Below are 7,546 nucleotides of genomic sequence, written 5' to 3'. Positions count from 1 at the left end.
GAGGATCTTACTAGTGAGAATTTAAACTCAAGATTTGAAAATATCAGATAAGTATTTGTTAAAAAATCAGGATCATATTTATTTGGTTTGGAAAAGATGGAAAAGTTGATTAGATATGCCTTCTTTTTTTCTCCCTGGAAAAATACCTAAAAATGATGATTTGCTATTTCCAGTTAGATTCTGATACAAAAATGCTACATGCCGAGTTTCAAAATAGCTCAGAATATTTTTATTTATATCAAGAGGGATTAATATAAAATATATTTATGTTTTTATTAGCAAAATATAAAATCAACAAGGTACGTAACCATACTAAGGAGGCAGGGAAGCACATTATACCCGTATTTTTTTTCTACCTGTTGCTAAGTATCATCTCCTTGGCTCACCAAACCTTAAAATGTATTTAAGCTTCTGTAAACAACCTTCAACCAAACCAAAAGTGCAATGGGACCGATTCAGAAGTTTAAAGACAAAGATGTGTTCAACTGCTGCATAGTGCTATAGTTTATGCTACTGCATTTTTCGCTAAAGCTAGGTTACTGTACAGCACAGTAGGTATTTGTGTCTATACAGGCGTGCACATACATGAAATCTTGATATACGGAGGGGAAGGATAACATAGACTCAAGTTTTGTATTGGCCTTACCTATAATTTATTTATAATTTAATTAAAATATTCTGTTCTTTTTTTAAGATTATCCCCTCTGAGGATATGGTGTTAAGTTTCATTTCAATTATAATGAAATACAGTATTAATATACTGTAATATTTTTTTAGTGATAATAACTCTTAAACTTGACAAGCAAATAATGTAAAATTCTGATGCGCTGAGGAAACATTGAAAACTGGTAATATCAGATTTTTCTGTTGCTACCCTTTCTTGTCTTCCAATAGCAAAGGAAACTGGTGGAATTACTTTTCAAAGGAAGCAGAATGTTATTCCATGAAGCTATGCAAATGAACTGTAAATCCCACGCAGTATTTCTATAAATTTTGCGTCCCTCCCCTGAATTCCCCGCAGTATGTCCTACCTGCAGCTGTAGGCTATTCTGGGATAGTGCAATCTCTGCTCTTCCCTTTGAGGCTGAGCAGAACAGAACTAGACTAAGTTGCAGAATTTTAATACATTGAAAAAAAGCAAAATAACCTGAAAAAAGCCACTGATTTAACACCCACTGGAGTTGCTGGAAGAACTTTCACTGCCTCGCAGTTAGTGCAAATGTTCACAGGAACAAGGTTTATGTTCTGAAGAACAGAGACTTTAATCTTCTTTAGAGCACTGAGGGTGACCTATATAAAACCTTTAGCACAAGATTGATACCAAACTGTATTTTTATCATATTTATCAAAAAGTTCCAGAATTCTGCAGTTTGTTGCACATATTTCGGTATACCTAAGTAGAAGATACCCCACTAAGTGTGCAACATTTCTCTTTGGGCCACTTGGAACACAAAGATCAAACGTGAGTTGTGTTCACTCTTGAGTTGCTGGAGATGCCATTTTACAAGCTCGTGACAATCCGCTTTAATAAGTGGTAATTCCTCTAGCACGTTAAATTATTTTCTTGAGTCACCTTGCTGAGTCACTCCGATAGCCTGAGATGCAGGTTTTTTCCTGATGGTGTATCTTTCAGACAGAAGTTGTTAATGTAAGTGCTGCGATGTCTAATCATTAAAAGATTGAGCATCTGAATCAATAATTTTGAAAGAGCTAAGGAGGACTCTCATTTATTATATTTTAACAACAGCATAACTTTATGCACAGACCTCTTCTAAGACAACGACCCAAACCCCACTTCTCCAAAAAAGAAAGAACAAAATGACAACAGCATTCATCATATCTACTAAACTGTTCAACACCCGGAAAAGAGTGAGAAAATAAGATCTTCTGCCTTTGAATTTACTGTGAGATAGAACATAATTATAGGAACAGAACTTCCAAAAATAAAGTTCACAAGCATATCGTTAGCTGAAGGGCTTTTTTCACCCTTCAAATCACTTTAAGAGAATGTATTTCTGATTGCCTCCAGCTTTTAATTAAAGAACTATTTTTAACAGTATGAAGTAAAATGAATACTTTTAGTAAAAGCTATACATCCTAGTTAGATACAAAATACAGATTATGTGTTTTAAGATGTAATTTTTTTTTTCATTGCCTTTTATTTCGTTAGATAGATAGGGCTAGAGTCTCACCTGCTGGCATTCCAAACAGCATGTCAGCCATTTACAGCAACTGAGGAGTTGGGATTTAATCTTTTATGATATTAAAAGAGCTTGAGTCAATCATTTATTAACTTTCAGCTAAATGTAAAGTAAATCTCCGTGTCTGTCCCTGTCCCAGAAGCACACTGGGGTAGTTAATAATCCTCCCGGTATCATTCCCAGAAGCACAGCTGCCATCACACTGGTTGACTCTCATCTCGTCTGGCAGTGGCAAATGGGAAGAAATCAGCTCTCTGGTGATTGGAAGTGGTACAGTCTTGACATCCTACATCTGAGAAGTGTCATAAGCTTAATTTCTGGTAACACTTGACTTATTCAAAACTGACAGCTACTCGATCTAAAAGCTAAAAGTATTGTTATTCATACCAAACCTGTTCTGCTCCCTAAGTTCAAACCCTAACTTTTTCATGGTCAGGCCTTGCTTCCTATGGGGTGAATGTAACAATGGTTCTCAGAGTTAAATGCACCGTATTTTACAGGAATACAGCTTGCAGTTAGACTTAGACCAAGATATACTGTGTTCAGCTTTGGGCTCCTCACTACAAGACACTGAGGGGCTGGAGCGTGTCCAGAGAAGGGCAACGGAGCTGGTGCAGGGTCTGGAGCACAGGTCTGATGGGGAGCGGCTGAGGGAACTGGGGGGGTTTAGTCTGGAGAAGAGGAGGCTGAGGGGAGACCTCATGGCCCTCTACAACAACCTGACAGGAGGGTGCAGAGAGGGGGGATGAGTCTCTTGACCCAAGGAACAAGCGACAGGACAAGAGGAAATGGCCTCAAGTTGCCCCAGGAGAGGTTTAGATTGGATATTAGGAAAAATTTCTTGACTGAAAGGGTTGTCAAGCTCTGGAACAGGCTGCCCAGGGAAGGGGTGGAGTCAATACCTCCATCCCGGGAGGTATTTAGAAGACATGTAGACGTGGTGCTTAGGGACATGCTTTAGTGGTGGACTTGGCAGTGCTGGGTTTATGGTTGGACTCGACGGTCTTAAAGGTCTTTTCCAACCTAAATGATTCTGTGATTTTTCTCTTCAAGACCTGGTCTTCCATGGAAGGTTTTAGGTTTCATTCATCATTTACTTTAGATGAACTAAACTATCAGACTAGGGCTTTTTTTCTTTAACAGAACTTTCTGGCTAACATAACTAGATTAATCCTGCTAAAACCTGGAGAACATTCTTGCTGGTTTATTGACTGATTCACTTTGAGTGCCATTAGCCATCAGAATAGGGAAGCAACTGCATTTTTCAAATGGAATGTATAAAACTCTTTATAGTGTAAAGTCATCTGTTTGTTACACAAATAGATATTAAGATTCTGATTTTTCTTCCAAACGGAGTATAGTCGTTTAATGTCTTAGGGCTGGTAATTGGAAGCTGTTAGAAGTGGTGAAAATTGGACAGTGCTAAGAAGGTTGATGTTTGCTACTTGTCTTCCATCAGAGGAGGCTTTCTTCAGGTACCAGAATGCTTATTAGTAAAAATTGCTGATTTATTACTTCATAGCTCGCTGAGCTTTCAAACATGAAATCACATTTTTTCTTCATGACAATGAACTTATCTCTCAGTCTTAAACAGAGGTATCTGTATTATTCATAAATAGGGTGTTCAGAAAAGGTATTGCAACAGGAAATTTAATCCTGCTTTTTAATAATTCAAGTTTGTATTTATTTATTAGGATCAATCTGTATGCCTTCTGAATTCTTGATATATTCGCTCGGATTTCTTAGAGAAGCCTGTGAGCGTTACTTAGCTGTTGCTTTTTATGGGAAGACAGCAGGAATAAATCACTTCATTTTGTTACTTCTGAAAACACCATATAAAACTATTTATAAATGAAAACCTTTCATTCCTGGACTTGGGACCAGAACAGGAAGTTTGAGGTCAAGGAGCCCAGAGGTCTTCCCTGACTTGTCTTCTTACGTGAAGGTGGGAGCTTTTGGGTGGGCAGCGTAGGAGCGCTGGCCCCGTGGGCTGGTGCAGGCACAGCGGCACTGGGAAAGGCGGTTCGCTGGCTGCGTCATTAATATCGTGTTCTGCCGAAGCGTCTCAGGCAAAACCCTGCCAATAAAGGTATGTATCAGAACTGACAGCTTCCTCATTTACCCCCACCGTGCGAAATTCATATATGAATAGCTTGTAGATGTGGTAATAATGTAGGAGTACTTATAGCAAATGAACTGTAATGAGTGTGGCAGAAGACACTTCTGAGCAAAGCTAGTAACAGTAATTATTCTAGCTTGTGTCTCGGGAGTCTGAATTCATAATGATAAAGATTGCTGAGTCCTGACTGTAAAAGCTTTGAAATACCTCCCGGTGACAGACACGCGGTGACTAGCAGCTGCACTGCTCTGTGTTTCTAACGGGAGAGGTGGCTGTAAAGCACCTTTTCAGGGGATGGGAAAAGATGCAATTATGGTGTGTGATTTTCTGGATCTGATCCACGCTCGTAAGTAGTTCTTAAAGCACTAGTTCACAGAAACAAGTAGTATTGTCTGTGATTTTAAAACCAAATCTGTGGAGAGACATAGCAGAGATTTAACATATTTAATAAAGAATTAACTGAGCAGACTGCTCCTGCGTGACCAGTCCTACTGATACCAACCTCTTAGAAGCTTGTGCAGTAATTCTCATGAGTAATAGTTACTTAAATGAGTAAGGTTTTCCAGGGTCAGAAATAGACACTGGATCATTGAATATCCACATTTTTTTTCTATAATATTACTGGAACTCATTAATTAGGACATGATTTGGAGGGGGCAGCAACATTAGATAGGTACTATTAGAGTGAGCATCTACTTTGGAAAAAAAAGCTTCATTTCAGTTATGTCAAAGAGAAGTAAAACTGACCTGATTATCCACAACAGTGTTAGAGAACAAAGCAGCAAAAACTGCTCAGAAATAGGAGCGTATAATGTTTTACCTCAATCAAACCTGAAAAAGTATAAACCAGATTCACACAGCTGACACAGGGGGGAGCCAACCAGGCTACAACCTCTTCACTGCTGCTCAGAACAGAAGCTAGCAGAGCCGAATTCCGACTTAGATCCCTCTTCCCTTTTGACTGCTGAAAAAATACCCTTCTGGTGACGGGCTCCTCTCTGCCTTTCCCATTTTCTCGAGAACACAAACCTGCAAAGCTGAGCAGTCACAAACCAATGCACAGCAACTTCTTCCCTTCCTTTTCTCTTACAAGGTCCGTGGCAGCAGAGATAACTTGGACGTGATTTTGGATCCTTCGTCTAACGTCCTGCAAGGGCATTAGAAGGAAAAACAAAGGCGAGAGGAAGAGGACTTACGGACACCCCCGTGAAATCAGTCTGTTTGCCTCTGACTTCACTGCTAACTTCTCCTAGTAAAGAGCCCGGGGGGATTTCGAAAGATAGAATCAAACTATGAAATCCTTGCAGACCAAAAAAACGTGTTAGGACCATGGCACCACCAGCAGAGAAGATGTTCTTTAAAAACTGGGTGTTAGCTCAAGTGAAATTTAACATCACAAAGTTCAGAGGGCTGAGCAGTTTGAAGAATAAGCTTAACCAGGTGTAACACCTATGAAAAATTGCAAATTATTGCTTCCTAATTTTAAAACGGTAAATGTCTAGAGAAAGTAGCCTATTATTGGCTGTTTACTCTCTACATTTATTCTTTTTTTTTTTTTTTTAAAAAAAAAGCCCTTTAAATGGCTGGAAGGTTGTAAATGAAATATTGCCAAAGAAGCTCAATCATTGCCATGGCAACATTGTGGTTGCAGTTGTATCACAATAAAAAAAGATTTTATTGCTTTGCAATTCCTTGGTCGGCTCCATGTCAGTGTACAGTGTATGAAGTACTAGAATTCCTGTCGACTCCATGGGAGGCGGATTTCACCCCAAGCACCACGTTGTATAAGTATAGCTACGCTAGAGTACAACATTTAACTGCAAAAGTGAATGCTTTAGGTGGTCTCCGCTCTTTCATCCACCTGTTATTTTTGATCTTATCTGCAGATGGTGTGGCTTATTCTCTACTGAGTCCTGGTGCTTTTAAGAAGATTAAACTGCAGAGATTTTAAGGATTATTGACCTGTTTATTATCAAATCCTATCAGAGTTGCAGTGATTAAGAGACAAGCAGCATTACTAGGGAAATACATTTTACCGTTTTTTATTCCTGACACGCATCACTGAACTTTCATGACTAAAAAAGCACAAAGAAATTTGGACAAACCACATTACCCAGCATTTGTCTTCAGCAACCTAGGTTAAATATTTTGTCTACTGTGGGTGCAGATGTAGAGTCATACCAAAATGTTAGCAAAGATTGCAATGAAACTTAGGTATTTCATATATTTGTAAACCTTTTCATTATAATAGCATCCTGAAAGTATATTAAAATATATAATTTACATATTCTCTTCATGCTTTCATTTGAAATTTACTATTTCATGGAGCAGGGAATAAATATTGCAGGACAAATTATACCAACTGAGACTTGATAAATGCTGATCTTGCAGCTCGGGGGAATCTGCAGAGCCACAGTCTAGTGCCATTGCCAGAGCATGGGGATAATTCCGGTCATCCCTGGACATTCCTGCAGGAAGTGGCCCATGGGAGAGGCAGAGTGTGAACCCTTTTGGTTCCACACTTTAAAGGTCCAGGTGCAGGGATCGATGTGAGGGGAGCACAATTCATTGCATACAAAGACGAGGAGAGTCCTTCCCCCCGGATACATTTTCCCTCAGCAAAAACGAGGCAACTTCTGTTTCTCCTCGCGCTGCTGTCAACCATGGCCGTTGCAGTTGGAGTGTTTGCACAGAAGCTACAGCATTGGCAATCTGCTTCTGAATTTCATAACCATTTAAGGTTTTCTTTTTTTAATTAATTTGAGATCCAAGTAAAAACCCAGTGCCTGGAAGACAGGCAGAACTCTGTCATAGCAGGATAGCAGCATGGTGCTGCTTTTCCAGATTAAAAGGTTGGAAGGGGACTGGAAATATGTCTTAAATACCCTGTCTTCCTTGAGAGATCCAGTGAACACAAACTCTTTTAGTTGTGCTATCCCTTATATTCAATTTACTCCCTCGGCACAGCCAGCTTGCACTGCACACTGCTGCAGGCAGCCTCCCAGCTTCTCTCACACCCTCTGAGCAGCTTCCCTGCCACCAGGCATACGAGGACGGCCAGACCCCGCCAGCTCCGTCCATGGGGAGCCCTCCTAGTGGGATCCCTCCCCGCTGCTCTCTGGCCAGCTGTCACACGGCCACCGGGGCGGAAGGGACATGGCCCTGCTTGGGCGGGTTTTCCCCTCAATGTAAACGCCTTGTATATAACACACTGACACAAACTACC

This window comes from Strix aluco, chromosome 10 (genome assembly GCF_031877795.1).
Source record: "Strix aluco isolate bStrAlu1 chromosome 10, bStrAlu1.hap1, whole genome shotgun sequence".
In the NCBI taxonomy this organism is placed as follows: domain Eukaryota; kingdom Metazoa; phylum Chordata; class Aves; order Strigiformes; family Strigidae; genus Strix; species Strix aluco.
Note: the sequence above shows the minus strand (reverse complement) of the source record.